The 16,270-nt window shown below is 35.3% G+C and overlaps 1 protein-coding gene across 3 annotated transcripts in view; it reads left to right on the top strand.

The window, feature by feature from the left end:
- Positions 1-16,270, top strand: part of LOC101894619 (four and a half LIM domains protein 2) — a 326,991-nt gene that overhangs the window by 146,451 nt on the left and 164,270 nt on the right. Inside the window, exon 1 of one of the 3 annotated variants that reach the window (XM_005190021.4) lies at positions 8,989-9,101. The exons of the other annotated variants lie outside the window; for them this stretch is intronic. The gene's annotated coding sequence lies outside the window, so the exon portion shown is untranslated. Of the gene's footprint in view, positions 1-8,988; positions 9,102-16,270 lie in introns of those variants that run through there. 3 annotated transcript variants of the gene reach the window in all.

Below are 16,270 nucleotides of genomic sequence, written 5' to 3'. Positions count from 1 at the left end.
CGAAGAACACGTATAGGAAATTAACATTTTTCTTTGCTGCCTCCTTCTTCGACTTCTTTTTGTGGGATTTGATCCAATGATTTGTGCGCCAGATAAACTCCGCTGACCAATAACCAAGATTTCTGTTACCTTTTTTTTGGGTTGTTTGTTTGTTTTGCTTTTACGAAACTTTATATGTTTATTGCTGCTATTCTTTGTGGTGTTTCTTAATGTTTGGTTTGTTGTGTGTTTCGCAACAGATTCTCATACACACATATTCAGATGAAATTAATGATACCCTGGAGATCCATAAGAAGTTATTTGACGTCTAAATATTGGCACTGAAAGCAGGTCGAAGGAATTGAATTAAAGTCCGTCGCGTATGCCAAGGAATGTGTGAATGAATAATCGTTTCAGTCGAACATAAGCTGTAGATTTTTTACACACCGCTCAGATTAACACCTACACTTGGAAACGGTTAAAAATTAATTTCATTTTGTAAGATTGAAAAAAAACGAATTATTGAGACACGAATTATTTGCGGAATTTCTCGAAGTAGTGTTATGTGTATGGATTAGGTAAAATATATGACAAAGGGTATGATGTTTGATAACGTTTGATGTAGCTGACTTAATATTTATCGAACAAAAAATGTTTGTTGAGGTTTAAGAACGCGATTCCTAATAAACCAAAAATATTTTTTTTATTTTTAGGCCTTCCACTGGTCTATATCTGAGCCCCAATATCATTATGCCTTTTCGTAATTGAAATTTTAAAAATACCTTTTGTATAATATATAATAAAAAAAAAAACAAAAATATAAATAATTTTACGGCATTCTTTTAAAAATCATTTTTTTTGCGGAAGAATATTGCGAACGCAGAGAAAATGATAAATAATCATTAATTTGAATTCCATGAGGTGCGAAAGAATTCATTTGATGAGATGGAAAACATTTGAAATATTAAAATTAAAAAAAAAGAAGAACACAACAAAACACCACGGGTCTGCATTTTGTTTTTTCAATATGGAGCCGGTTTGTTGATGGAAGATCATCATAGGTGGCATATTTGAATATTTTCATTTGCCATTCACTCGCCATCGTTTATATTTATTTCTCGTTTTCTTCATTTATTTTTCTAACAATGATTTTTTCGGTTTTCAATCTTTGAATCCATTAAATTGACTTATTATACAAATTAATAATGAGATCTTATTATTGTAGTTTTTTTTAAAAACATTCATGGTGATATTGATAATTTATGTAATTTATTATTTAAATTCAATACCTCCGTATCATTATTTCAATTTGAAATTATTTATTTCAAAATCATGAAAATTGTATACTATTTGATATAATAAAATCTCAAAATGACCGAGACCTAATTATCGGCTCTCTAAAAAAAGTAGATACATGCTAATTTTCTTCCGAAAAAATATATTATTCATCCCTCGCAATAGATTTTTTTTAAATTTTTGAAAAACAACTTGGAAAGAGTTTTTCGATTCGCCGTCTTATACATACAGGGTGAGATGAAGAAACTACAACAAAGTCAAACGCCATAATTTTTATTTTTTTTTTAAATGTATTGAATGAAAGCAAAAAATGTCGGATATAGCATCAACTTTTAGAACAAGTTTAGATTTGTTCGAAATGGTCACCTTTGGCACGAATTTTGGCCTTCAAACGGCCAATGAAACGGTCACACGCTGCTCTGCGGTATTTTGGCCCATTCCCGGCGAAGCGCTTGCTTGATCTGATCGACATTTTGTATTTTTTAGTGCCAACCTTGCTTTCCAAAATACTCCAGACACAATAGTCCAACGGATTGGTATCCGTATATTTTGGTGGCCATTGGGCGCTGGAAATGAAACGAGGAACCTCATTTTGTAACCGTTCTTGGGTGGCGCGTGCTGAGTGCGATGGTGCTGAGTTCTGTTCGAATGTCCACGGTCTGCGGCCAAAATGTTTGCGTGCCCAAGGCTTTAATACATCCTCCAGAATAATTTTAACGATAATATTCGTCATTTATTCTGATGTCACGGTCGATTAATACGAGCGGAGAGCGACCATCGACTGTTATGGCAGCCCACACCATCACAATTACCCGCGCTTGAATTCTGGTGGCCAACCAAAGGTGCACATTTTCTCCTCTTTGGCAAGTAAACCCGATCATTTTGTTTGATTACAAACTGCTGAACAACGTATGTTTTCTCATCGGAGAAAACCAAATTCGGCAGTTTACCACTTTCGGCCAAGCGAAGCAACTCTTTAGCTCCTTTCAGTCTATTTTCTTTCAAATGCGGTGTAAGTTGTTGCACTTTTTGGAATTTCAATGGTTTTACCCCGAGTTCATTTTTCATTATTTGCCGAATGGAATATTGGGATATTTAAGCTCATTTCTCGGCCACTGCGGCGCGGGTTTCGATCATGTCGCTTCTATACTTTTCGAATCATTTCTGCTGATGTTAATGGTTTCTTCCGTCCACTTCCTTGACGTCGGACTACGCTACCAGTATCACGGTAACGATCGATGGTTCGAGACAAAAAAATGTTTATGGAGCGCTCTAATGATAGCCACTTGTGGGTTTCCAGCCAAATATAAAAATTCTGGAAAATTTTCACCAAAATGCTTTGGACGCTTGTAAGCAATATAATGTACTGTCAATGGAATAATTTAAACAGCTGTCGGACGAGTGACTTAAAAATGATAGCAGTCTGAAGTTGGTTGCAGTTTTTTAATCTCACGTACATAGAGCAGATTTGCTCGATATTACTCGGGAGTGAAACTTGCTCACGAGCGGCATTGCTTGAAAACTGTGTGTTTTATACGGAGGTTACTCTTGACTCTTTTGTTTGTATGAGAGCGCTCACGAATCACTCCTGTGTGAAAAAAAGAGTGGGAGCCGAATCGCGCGAATTACTGTGAAAATTTGCTCTAAGTGTGAAATAGATTGAAAAACTTATGTTGTTTTCTGTTGTGTGTGTGTGTGTGTGTGAGTATGACAGGGTTTGATGTTGCTGTGTACGGTAGGATAGGGGTGAGTCGGGGCAAGGTTGGAAGAGGGGGTGAGCTCGTATGCAATAAAATACACATACCTACAAATACAACAACCGTATGGCAAAAAATAAAAGAGTGTTCGGCAAAAGTAGAATCAGCTCGCTTTTTAACCAGTTTTGCTCTCATATTCCAATATTTTTTTCCAATAGTATAAAACGGACAACTCCTTCTGGTATCTCAAACCCAAGGGATCAAAATTGGAATAACCATAAGGCTCATACAATGCGAAATAAACATCTGTTTCTTTTCAAACATTGCACTTTCCAATATTTGTACCAACACCTGGTATTGGTACCTCCCAGCTAACATTCTTTTCCGTTTTTCTTTTTTCGAATTCGGAATATAACTTTGCACAAGTTTTCGATTCTGATGTCGAATACGGAACGAACTCAGAACAAAATTGTGTGAGACTGCCCAGAATTCTGAAAGTTTTGCAATGCTGAAGAAAAACTGAAAACAAAAAACAAAAATATCAAGAGTGGTATACCCAAAAATTTTGTGGTTCTTCTTTCAAAAGAGTATGCGCAGAGTACTCTGAAACATTACTGCAATAACAGTAAAAAAATCTCGTCAAAAAAGAGTAAATTCTCTGCTAACGCCGGTTTTTTTCTCTGTGCAGATTACTCGGCAATTTTTCTAGAGAAACGGAAGAAAATTTCTACAAAAAATCGGACATCAGAGCCCTCGGAAAAAATGTAAGCTGGGCTCTCCTACACAGGGTCACATTTTGAATAATTAAAATAATAAATAGCATGTCACACAAGTCTGTGGATTATTTCCAAACTGACATTTCAATATTTCTACAAACCATACAAATATTGTGTAAATAATGAATATGTCGGATTAACTACTTCTGGTACATCCCCCACACAAGTCAACATTTTGATTAACAATTACTCACATATATCTGAAATAAGTGTACAATTTTCTTTAAAATTGGCTCATCTCAATATTTTTGAGACAACATTGAACCACTCCTCCCCCATAAACGATCAAAATTTTGAAAATTCATAACGGTACTCAGAATATATCTAAAGAAATGGACATAGGCTGAGGGTACTCATCTGTGGGTACTCAACGAATAATACGTTCTAACTTGTTTTCTTTCATTTGCCAACGCCGAATTCACACCCTTCAGATTTGTAGTCAGACTCGCATTCTCTGTGCACTCGGACTCGCACTGTCTGTGCCAACGTTAACCATTACTTGGTAATGACGAAAATAAGTATTTTTTAATGTTAACTTTTTTTAAGAAATACCTCATTTTTTAGTCTACGCTTTAAGGGTCATTCGTTTATGCGATACCCCAAACTCTTCCAGTGTATTATCCAAGGTTTCGGTTCTTACAAAAAATTCTTTCAGATGAAAGAGAACGTTGAGCCACATTGTTTTGAAAACATGTTTTGTTAAAACCACTGTATTCAGGCAATATATTTTCTAACAAAACTAATTTCGTTAATTCTCTCAATCACTTGGCAAATTAATAGATTGCCAGTCTATTATTAATAAAAACATAAAAAACATTCAAACATATTTTTTTTTTTTTTGGCTGAAGATAACTAGAAATATGAAATATTTTGCTATTAATTAAATTATATAAATTACCATGGCATCAATATTAATATCCCGCCACCTTCCCCTCATAATCTCCAAAACATTTTGTGTTGGGGTATTGTAAATGGCCGAGGGTCCGACCATCTCCCCCACGCCCATAGCAACCATGTATAATTATTCAACGCAGCAACTTTTCTTTCCTATTTTGAAACAAGATGTACGTTATGGTGTAAATTATTTATTATGAACAGCGAACAGCAAAACAGCCAACAAATGTGAGGAAATATTTCATAATAAATCATTACCTCCTCAGAGATTTGGGAGGAGAGCGAAAAATAGCCAATGAGGGATACGAATGAAACTGCAAGACAAAAGAAGACAAGAGACGAAATCAACAGAATCTGTAACACATTGATGGGATGACTCGCAGCACCGCCAGAAGGCAAGGGAAGAACATCTGAAAAAGCTCAACAACGATTGAGTAGCCCATTTATAATCCTATGCACACGATTTCCATAATCCCCAATGTGAAGAACAATGATATTGTCGATGGTCCGTTAAGTGTCTTCGAAGTATTTTTTTATTCACATACGCACACACACACACGCACATACACACGTATTCGCCTACCTCCGCAATGTTGACACACTTATGCTAGGAACACAATTGGAGCGAACGACGAATTTCGCCCTACGCGGCGACAAAATGAGCCGCGAAAATTCGTCGTATGGAACACAATACCGACGAAATTATAAAACAGCTGATGAAGTTGTTTACTTTTTGCTCATTTGTTGACTACAATGAATTATACAAGAACACATAATTCTTTACGTTCTCTATTATAATTTCACTTATGTCCATCTTCTCTATTATAAATTCACTGATATCCATCTTCACTCAGGCGCAAGTACACAAATAAATAAACAAATTAATTATGTTTTTTTATACGAGTAACAGATAGTAGAGTGACCATAACAAATTTTAAAGTAAAAAGTAACTTTATTTACTAAAACACATAAAATTCGTACAAGTATGGCCACCTTGTACTGTTTTGTTCGCCGGTCGCCGGCGTATGAAATAGAAATAAAGCTAATTGAGTTCGCGGCGACCGACGAAATTTTCGCCGGTGCCGTGATTGTGTGCACTTCCATATACACATATGTGTTTTATTTTTGACGACGAACATACGCCGCGAAAAAATTCGTCGTTCGCTCCAATTGTGTTCCTAGCATTACATTGCCAGTTCTACGCAAAACTACTGCAACTTACATCGTCACAGTCCCCTGCAAATGCGATCGACTACCCCAATTTGAAATGTCACATAGACAGGCACTTTGACACAATACAAAACATGTTCGATGCAAGCGACTTCGTTGTTTCCCGCACTCTTAAAATAGCCTACATTTCTTTCAGGGAATTGAATGCATCTACTTAACCACCCACATTCACCTCCCTCCTCCAAACAAATGCAATGAAATGAGAGAACAATAACAGCAACCTGTTGCCGCATGAATAGATGAGAGCATGTTGACAGAGTAACAGGAGAGAAACATGTTTTGCAAAGATATGCATGCCCTAATACATACACTGCGGGGAGGGGATAATAATATGAGAATGCATACTCATGAATAAAATGCGATTGTTTTGTTCCAGGGCACAGTGATTAGAACTGATGTTGGTACTTAAATTATAAATTATGATAATTCCGAAGAGTTGATTTTTCTGGCTAAGCATTTGTTCTCTATAGCAAATCTGAACCGTATCTCCTCTTGTGATGAATAATTGCGAACTTATAACCGTACAGATTTAGATACACTCTTGGTTTATAAAGGTTCTTATGAAATTGATTGAAATTAATTAAAAGTTCCAATACACAAGGTGAAATGAAAAAACTGCAACCAACTTCAGACAGCTGTCATTTCTAAGCCATTCGTTCAACAGCTGTTACAATTATTCCAGTGACAGCTCATTATATTGTTTACAAGCGTACAAAAGCAGTTTGGTGAGAATTTTCCAGACAAAAAGTTATTCGGGATGGAATTCAAGCGTGATAGTGTGATTTCTTTATATTTGGCTGGAAAACCACAAGTGGCTATCGTTAGAGCACTCCAGCATTTAAATGTGAATCAATCTTTTGTGCCTGGTACCATCGCTCGTTATCGTGATACTGGTAGCGTAGCCCGACGTCAAGGAAGTGGACGGAAGAAAACAGCAACATCAGCTGAAATGATTCGAAAAGAAAAGAAGCGACTTGATCGAAACCCGCGTCGCAGTGATCGAAAAATGGCTCGTGAGCTAAACATATCACAGTATTCCATTCGGCAAATATTGAAAAATGAGCTCTGGGTAATGCCATTGAAATTCCAAAAAGTGAAAGAACTTACACCGCAATAGAAAGAAAATAGACTCAAAGGAGCTAAAGAGTTGCTTCGTTTGGCCGAAGTGGTGAACTGCCGAATTTGGTTTTCTCCGAAGAGAAAACAGTTTGTAAACCAACAAAAAGCAGTTTGTCAACAAACAAAATGATCGTGTTTGCTTGCCAAAGATGTCAGCTGAAAATGTGCACCTTCGGTTGTCCACCAGAGTTCCAGCACCGGCCATGGTGTTGGAGTAGGCTGGCATAACAGCCGGTGGTCGTATTAATCAATCGACCGTGACCGAATATTATCGCGAAAATATTCTGGAGAGTGTATTAAAGCCTTGGTCACGCAATCATTTTGGCATCCATCGCACTCAAGAATGGTAACAAAATGAGGTTTCTCGCTACATTTCCAGCGCACAATGGCCACCAAAATCTCCCGATACCAATCCGTTTGACCATTGCGTCGAGGTATTTTGGAAAGCAAGTATCGATCACCTCAAGCAAGCGCTTCGCCGGGAATGGGCCAAAATACCGCAGAGCAACATTTGGGCAGCGTGTGACGGTTTCATTGGCCGTTTGAAGGCCATAATTCGTGCCAAAGGTGGTCAATTCGAACAAATCTAAACTTATTCTAAAATTTGATGCTATTTTCGACGTTTTTTGCTTTCATTCAATAAAATTTAAAAAAAAATGTAAAAAAATGGCATTTGACTTTGTAGCAGTTTTTTATCTCACCCTGTAGATCCTAATATTTTTATAACGCACATTGTCCAAAAATGATCACATATCTCATATAAAGTGAAGAATTGGTATTTCCAAATCTGGTACGTTGTAATATTTATGTCAGATACGGCCAATTACTTTGGAACCTCCTTTTAAAAGGGTCAACAGTTTGAATAATCATAAGACAAGTCAAAATATGTTTTGTTATATGGATATAGGCTGAGGGTATACATTATATTGATACTTGTTTGTTTTGTCTGCTGCTGGTGTTGAACTGGCAGCCTTATGATTTGTAGGTAAACGCACTACACCCAGTGCCACTACTGTGAACATAACAGTTCATTAAAAGATTTACATCTGCATAAGCAACTCTTTACTTGGTAATAGGCAAATTTAATCCCCCCTTTTCAACACACCGGCAATGCAGAAGTTTGTGCGTTCGCCCACCAAAAAAAACGAAATTTTTGTAAATTGACACCCTATCTAAAAATATGCTAATTTTGCATTTCTTTAAACACTGTGTGGACACCAAACAATAGCCAGAAGCAAAACATCAAATGTTCAGACACGCACATACACACAAACACACCAAACATTCCGATATCAATGAGTGGAGCAGACAACATGTTTGAGAACTATATGGACGACTTTGCTAGGCAGCACGTGGTAAACAATAAATGAAAATAAACAGAGAGTGTCTTTGGGGGTCTTATCAGCTGATAAGCAATGCGAGTACCTCACCACTCACTGAGTCAACAATAAGCATATGTCATTCTCTCATTGTTGTCGACATGTGTGATGGATGGGAGAAGGTGGTACCCCTTTTCTTTTCATTACAAGTAAGGAATACCTGCCTACCTCCCACAGGCTTTGTAACAATGACAACTAAAAGTTTCACAACAGCTGAGAGGATTTAGACACTTCCATTGTTGTGTCACCATCATATCATAGTCAAACCTAGCCATGTTGTTTGGCTCACAAAGGACCTCTTTCTGCATGAAATGAGAACATGCATGGGAAGGTAAATTCAGTGGACATTTGTTTTGTTACAGTTTATCTCTCGAATTTTAGAAAGGCACTCTCTTCTTGGATGTGAGTTTGTGTGTGTGTGTGTGACTGTTTTCATTTCACCTTTAATTTGCGGTCGACTGAATGACTGGCTGGCTATCTTTTCCGAAACATTTCACTTTGTTTATTCTGTGGCTCGGCCCCGATGTTGCTGTCGTCGTTAATGTTGTCGTTGGCGCTCTGTGGGGCAGAGAATAAAGCAAAACTGAAATGAAAAAAGAAACAACACAGCTGTACGGTGTTGCTGCCTGTTGTGTTCATCCTCAGTCTGATTTGGAAAGCTGAATCGTACACAAGTGTGCCGTCGTTGTAACTGTGGCGTCACAAGTGGCGTATGAGCACTTTTTCCGTTGGTATGCGCGCGTAAATTTAAACCCAATTAATAAGAAAACAAAGGAATTCCACAAAAAAAAAACAGCCCTTCTGGCTCCACAGGCCAGTTTGGCATTGAAATTACTACTGAAAAAATATAGAAATTAAAATGTTTTATGTAAATTCCAAGCCAATTGTTTATACATAAATCGTGAAAATTGTGCTGTAGTTTTTTGGAAACGTGTTTTTTTAGAGTTGTGTGTGAAAATTCAATGAAAAAGAATAGAATTGTTACTGTTTCCAATAAAAAAAATCTGGAATGAATGGAGAACTAATAAATATAAATTAAAATTCAAAGTGATAACAATGCAAAATAGTTTTGTTTTTATTTCATTGCAAAATATAAACAAACAAAAATAACAACAACCACATCAAAAAAAAAAGGAAAGAAAGCAATAAAAAATATCAGAAACAAATCTAGAGTCAATATTTAAATACGCAGAAAAAAAAAACGCTCTAAATGACTACAGACTACCGTTAACAACCTGGTGAAGAAGATTTGAAAAAAAAACGAATGCAAATGAAAAACAGTGAAACCTCTTACAAAGACCTAAAAACACAAAATTTGTTAAATTCGTATAGTGAATCCTGAGGACGTAGTTTAAAATACTAACATTCTTTCTACCCCATTAAATCGAGGACATGAAAATATAAAAATTTATTGATTTGGGGAATGTTTTTATTATTCGACAATTAAATAATCACACATAGGTTTTTTTTTGTATTCCGATACAAATTTTGAAGGATTTGTGTGTTATATTAAGTTCTGAAAAATTGTAATATATGGCAGAGTGTCGTTTTTTAGTTGGGATACAGTTGCATACCATTATTTAAAAATTGTCCGACTTTATTCCTTTGTTGGTGTTGATTTTTAAAAAAATAATTTATTAGTGGAGAAAAAGTGGCATTGTTTACGAAGAAGTGCGATAGCTTCGAAAGGAGCCACCAATCGCAATCAGGACCATTAATTTATTTATGTCGGAATATTTTCCCCAGTAGTTATTTAAAATGACTCACTTTTACCAAAAACTATTTATATCCATTGCAAGCCAAATACGAGTAGAAGAGTATGGCAGAAGGAGGCTGCCATTATATGGAGTGTATACTTCAAAACCTTATCTATGTTGATAATTTGATGTAGGATCTTCAGGAAATCAGAATGGCAAATTTTGGACAAACTGGGCTTAAAATGTCGCAAAAACTTAAAAAAAAAATTATAAATGTCTCGTGTCAGCATACTCAGTATACTTATAGTATACTATAGTAATTTTCGATATCAATGTTTATCCATTAAAGGCTATTACCACAGATGGACATGTGTAATTCGTCTTAAAATGTTCACTGAGCAAGAAAATTATTTCGATGTGTTACATTTAAATGACAAACCTAATATAGGGAATCTATATAACATGAAAGAGGTAATAAAAATGTAGAAATGTATTAGGGTAGTATCAGAAGTATAGAGCAAACCTTCTCCTTTTTTATACCCTTTACTATGAAAAGGAGGATATATTACAGATCGTAATAGAGTCATAAGATAAAGGTTAAATTTGAAATACCTTTAAATATTCTTCGGAGACCCCATAACGACTATACAGGGTGAGATAAAAAACTGCAACAAAGTCAAGCTCCATAATTTTTACATTTTTTTTAAATTGTTTTGAATGAAAGGAAAAAATGTCGGAAATAGCATAAAATTTTAGATTTGTTCGAATTGGTCACCTTTGGCACGAGTTAATGCCTTCAAAAGGTCAATGAAACCGTTACACGCTGCCCGAAAGTTGCTCTGCAGTATTTTGGCCCATTCCCGGCGAAGCGCTTGCTTATTGTGATCGACACTTTTGTATTTTTAGTGCCAACCATGCTTTCCAAAATACTCCAGGCACAATAGTCCAAGGGAAGGGCCATTGTGCGCTGGAAATGAAGCGAGTAACCTCATTTTGTAAACATTCTTGGGTGGCGCGTGCTGAGTGCGATGAGTGCTGAGTCCTTGGAATATCCAAGGTCTGCGGCCCAAGGCTTTAATACACCCTCCAGAAAATGTTCGCGATAATATTTGGCATTTATTCGATTAATACGAGCGGAGAGCAACCATCGGCTGTTATGGCGGCCCACACCATCACCGTGGCCGACACTTCTGGCCTCTGTGGCAAGTGTACACGATAATTTTGTTTGTTTACAAACTTCTGGACAACGAATGTTTTCTCATCGGAGAAAACCAAATTCGGTAGTTCACCACTTTCGGCCAACCGACTCTTTAGCTCTTTTGATTCTATTTTCTGTTGCGGTGTAAGTTCTTGCACTTTTTGGAATTTCAATGGCTTTACCCCGAGCTCAATTTTCAAAATTTGCCGAATGGAATATTGCAATATGTGCAGCTCACGAGCCATTTTTCGGGTTTCGATCAAGTTGCTTCTTTACTTTTCAAACCATTTCTGCTGATGTTTCTATTTTCTTCCGTCCACTTCCTTGACGTCAGGCTACGCTACCAGTATCACGGTAACGAGCGATGGTACGAGACACAAAAGTTTTATTCACATTTAAATGCTGGAGTGCTCTAAAGATAGCAACTTGTGATTTTCCAGCAAAATATAAAGAGATCACACGATCACACTTGAATTCCATCACGAATAATTTTTTTTCTGGAAAATTCTCACTTCAATTCATACTTTTGTACGCTTGTAAACAATATAATGAGCTGTCATTGGAATAATTGTAACAGCTGTCGGACGAGTGGCTTAGAAATGACAGCAGCCTGAAATTTGTTGCAGTTTTTTCATCTCACCCAGTATATATTTTTGATTAGCGTAAAATTTTAGGCCGATGTAGTCCCCATTAATTAATCTAAAGCTTTGAAATCTGACACAAAGGTTTATATTATATGCAGACTGATTGGTGTATAAAAGGGCTAAACGGGCTAGACATAGCCCCCATATAACGGTATATCCAGATTTTCGATATTTTGAAGGTTTTCCTGCCACAATTTCCAACCAAATTAAACGATACTTTACAATTTGGGGTTCTTGCTATGTCGGTTCTCTCTTTGAAAAAAATATCCGGTTCAACTCTAATTGGTGTAGGCCCCATATAACGATACCTCCCGAATACCTCCATCCCATATAACGAGTTCGCCCCGGCCAAACTTAAAGCCCTTTTTATTTCCTTTTAATATAATCCTTCTCGAAGTTAAATTATGCACTCTATAGCAATATTAATTGACACTAATGGCACAAATGCCTCGGCCAAAATTGCTGGATATCGATTCAGAGTTCGATATACCTCCCATATATTAATTCCTTCTGATTCCAAATTCTAACTGCTTTTAAGCCATAGGCATTCAAAAAAAAGTTCATAGTTGGTGTGATCTGCTTCACATAAATTCCAACTATAAACGTTTATTTTTAACGGGTAGCTTCATTAAATATGCATAGTTAAGTAGGGTATAATATAGTCAATTTCACAAATTTGTATTCTTAATTTTATAAATCCCGGTGATAGTGACAAAATATAATCCAAAACTAAAAACAATCATCTGCAAATCTAATTTTTCATTTGAATGATGCACTTGTAAGAGGTTTGACAGTATTTTTTTTTGTTTGTTTCTGCACCTAATAAAAATAAAAATAAAAATTACACAAGTGTTGACACAAATTTGATAAATGGTGCACTTTTGTTGCATTGTCCCCTCGCGCATGGAGCTCAAGTTTTGCTGTGGTGTTGATTTTTTGCTAATTTTTTTAGTTTTGTTTTTTTGTGAAGTTTATTTTTTTTTTTGCCATTGTTAAATTAACCATAAATTGTTGTTTACATTTCTGTTATGTATTCGTGGCTGTGTGTATGTGTGTGTGAGCAAGCCAAACCAAAATTTTTTAAAGTGAAAATTACGTGAAATATTGTTTGTGCCTTTTGCAAAAATAAATAAATCTACGTACCCACATGTGTATATCTTATATTTGTTGTACCTTTTGAAAATGGAAATATACACCGAGATTGAATTTATAGGAAAACGGTATTTGTTTGTTCTCAATATAAGTTGTTCCATTTTTATTTTATTGGAATTTGGAAAATTGGAGAATTTTGAATAAAAAAAACACAGCAAGTTCTATTGTTTTACAAAATATTTGAAAAGATTTCAATACTTGTATGGAATGAAATGTGAGCATGTTATAACAGATCCTCAATTCATTTTACCGGTAATTTGGGTAGTATTTATTTTAAAAATATGTTCGATTTAATATCCATATCAAACATTTTTATGGAACAATATGTAATATCTTAACCTACGACCTTGTGATAAGGGGTCACGAACGAACGTTTCGAAACGTAACTGAATTTTAAATTAATGCCCTTAGATTGTGAAAGGAAAAGTTTTTTTTTATAAAATTAATTTTCCAATAGTTTACGATTCATGAGGAAAATGCCACTAAATAATAAAAAAGAAATGTATTGAGCTAAAACAGGACCAAAAGGGATTTATACTTCCTTTGTGTGAAATTTACCGTTTTTGAAAATGTGAGAGACGTGCTAATGTACCTTTAACCAGCCTTACAGACAAATAAACGGCGGATTATAACCTTAAAAGAATTTAGTTTCAAAATCCTTTATTTCGATTCAACAAATTTTAGTCCGTATACCCTCTGTGGACATAAACTGGGCTATCAATATGGATCAAATCAGATACTCCCTTATAATCAGAGACTCCCTTATGTTAAATATAAGATTTTCCTGATTTTTTATCATTTGTATTGGAAAATGTTACGATTTGCTAAGTTTGGATCAAATCGAGGGAAAATATGGTCTTGTACAAATATTATGATATGGAGTTCGGGACAACTTTTGGATTCCATTGTTTTATGTGAATATTTGTGGCACGTGAGGCACTTGAAGGAGAAGACTGATATTGTTCATTTTAGTATGCGGTTTATGTTTCGTACGCGGTTAAGATTTCCAACACGCTCAATATTGATCGACTTCAAATGCCCTAAACGGCATTCGTTGCAGGGCATATATGGTATATTAAGTTGGCTGAATACATTATAGGAAGTCGCGGATTTGTTGACTAGTTTTTGTAGCAGAAATGCGCTCATACAGTGACGAAAATTTTAGATTGGTTCCAAATGTTAATTTACGCCCTTTTACTACTCTAATGCACAATTTGTTCAGTTTGACAACATTTTTTTTATCCAAACTTCATACATCGTACTAAATTTTCAGACTTTCAAAGTTTATATTTTATTCAAATTTTTCCTTTTTCGGAAAGTATCATTGGAAAACCAATCAATTAAACCAAAAGGCCTCTATAGTCTTTCATTTTGAATTTTACCGAAGAGGGTATTAGAAAAAACAATTGCACAATGGACCCACATCCAATTTTTCTTCTTTCTGTTGAAAACTATTTCAACGTCTCCGTATGCAAATACTGGAAACTAACAGTAAATTTCAGAATTTAACCTTTATCCCTTCATCTAATAACAAATTTTGTAACATTTACTACGTATATACCTCAATCTCTTTATCCTAGCAATTTTCCAGTATTATTTAATATGTTTTGTTCTAAACACCACATACCAAAATTTCGAGATTCCAGTACTATACATTGACTCAATACCGGTTTTCTTAACATTTTGTACTTTTTGTACAATTTTAGTGCTCATTTGCAAAACCGTTCTATATTTCAATCATAGACATCAACAGTTTTCGTAATATAAAATTGTTTTGTTTCAACTCTGTCCCTTCATCCAATACCAAATTTAGTACTCTTTAGTACTTTTCGTACAGTTTTAGTACCCATTTCTCAAACCACCTCCACCTTCTCACAGTCACCAACAGTGACATCTATATCAAATTTCGAGATTCCAGCTCTATTTCTCTCCAATACCAAATTTAGTACTATTTAGTAATTTTCGTACAATTGATTGATTGCCAAAACCACCTACCTACCTTAATTTCAGATACCAAGGGAGACCTCAGTATACAATTTTGGGATTGCAGCCCTATTCCTTCTCCAAACACCAAAGTTAATACAATTTAGTACTTTTTAGTACGTATTTCCAAATCCCCCGCCATTTATCAACCTAACCACACAAACGGTGACAAAACGATTAGACTTCCAACTCGATTACCAAGTTTAGGACCATTCTTGATACTATTACTATTTCGTATGTAGTTCCAAGACCACCTCCAAACCTCAACCCTATGCACTAAGAGTGATCTTAATGCCAAATTTCAGATTCCAAGCAGTATCCGTTCAGGCTGTACCAAATTGAGTACTGTTCGTACTATTATAGTACACATTGCCAAAACCACCCTTTTAACTTAATTTCAGATACCAAGAGAGACCTTCATATCAAATTTGAGTATTTCACTCCTATTCCTTCTACAAATACTTTTTTCATTGAAAATTTTAGACTTCAACTCAATTCCTTACTCAAATACCAAATATAGTGTCATTTAGTACTTTTGAGCACTTAGTTTTAAAACAACTTAGTTCCTATTGCCTAATTTCAGATTTCGAGCAGTATCCGTTCACGCAATACCAAATTTAATACCTTTCGCACGCTTGCTAAACGAATTCCCAACCGAACTCTTTATCTTAACCCTATCCATTTGCAAAAGCGCCTACTTATAGCATTTTCAGATTAAATGAACCCTTTTGCAATTCAAATGAAACTTTTTGCAGCGGGAATGAAACCTTTTGCAGTGGAATTGAAACCTTTTGCAGTGGAAATGAAACCTTTTGCAGTGGAAATGAAACCTTTTGCAGCGGGAATGAAACCTTTTGTTACCAAAATGAAACCATATGCAACCGAAATGAAACTTTTTGCAAATCAAATGAAACTTTTAGATTTTAAGAAGGAAAAATAACAAAACATTTTTATTTTTAGTAGGTTTAATATTAAATCAACTAATTATAACTAATATATCGTTAAAGAGGAATTTTTATTGAATATTAATATTTATGTTTTTATAAAATTTTTTCTTAAAGCTTCCATAAAACACAAGTGTAGATGCAGAAAGATTGAAAAAAGTTTTTCAAGGTATTTTTTTAACGACCCGAATTAGGTATCTTTTATAATCTCCTCCATGGAAAGGAGGATATATTAAATTTGTCATTCGGTTTGTAACACCTCTAAATATTCGTCGTAGATCC

This window comes from Musca domestica, unplaced genomic scaffold (genome assembly GCF_030504385.1).
Source record: "Musca domestica strain aabys unplaced genomic scaffold, Musca_domestica.polishedcontigs.V.1.1 9, whole genome shotgun sequence".
Lineage (NCBI taxonomy): Eukaryota > Metazoa > Arthropoda > Insecta > Diptera > Muscidae > Musca > Musca domestica.
The sequence above is the reverse complement of the archived record's forward strand: the minus strand, read 5'-3'. Positions and strand labels throughout refer to the sequence as shown.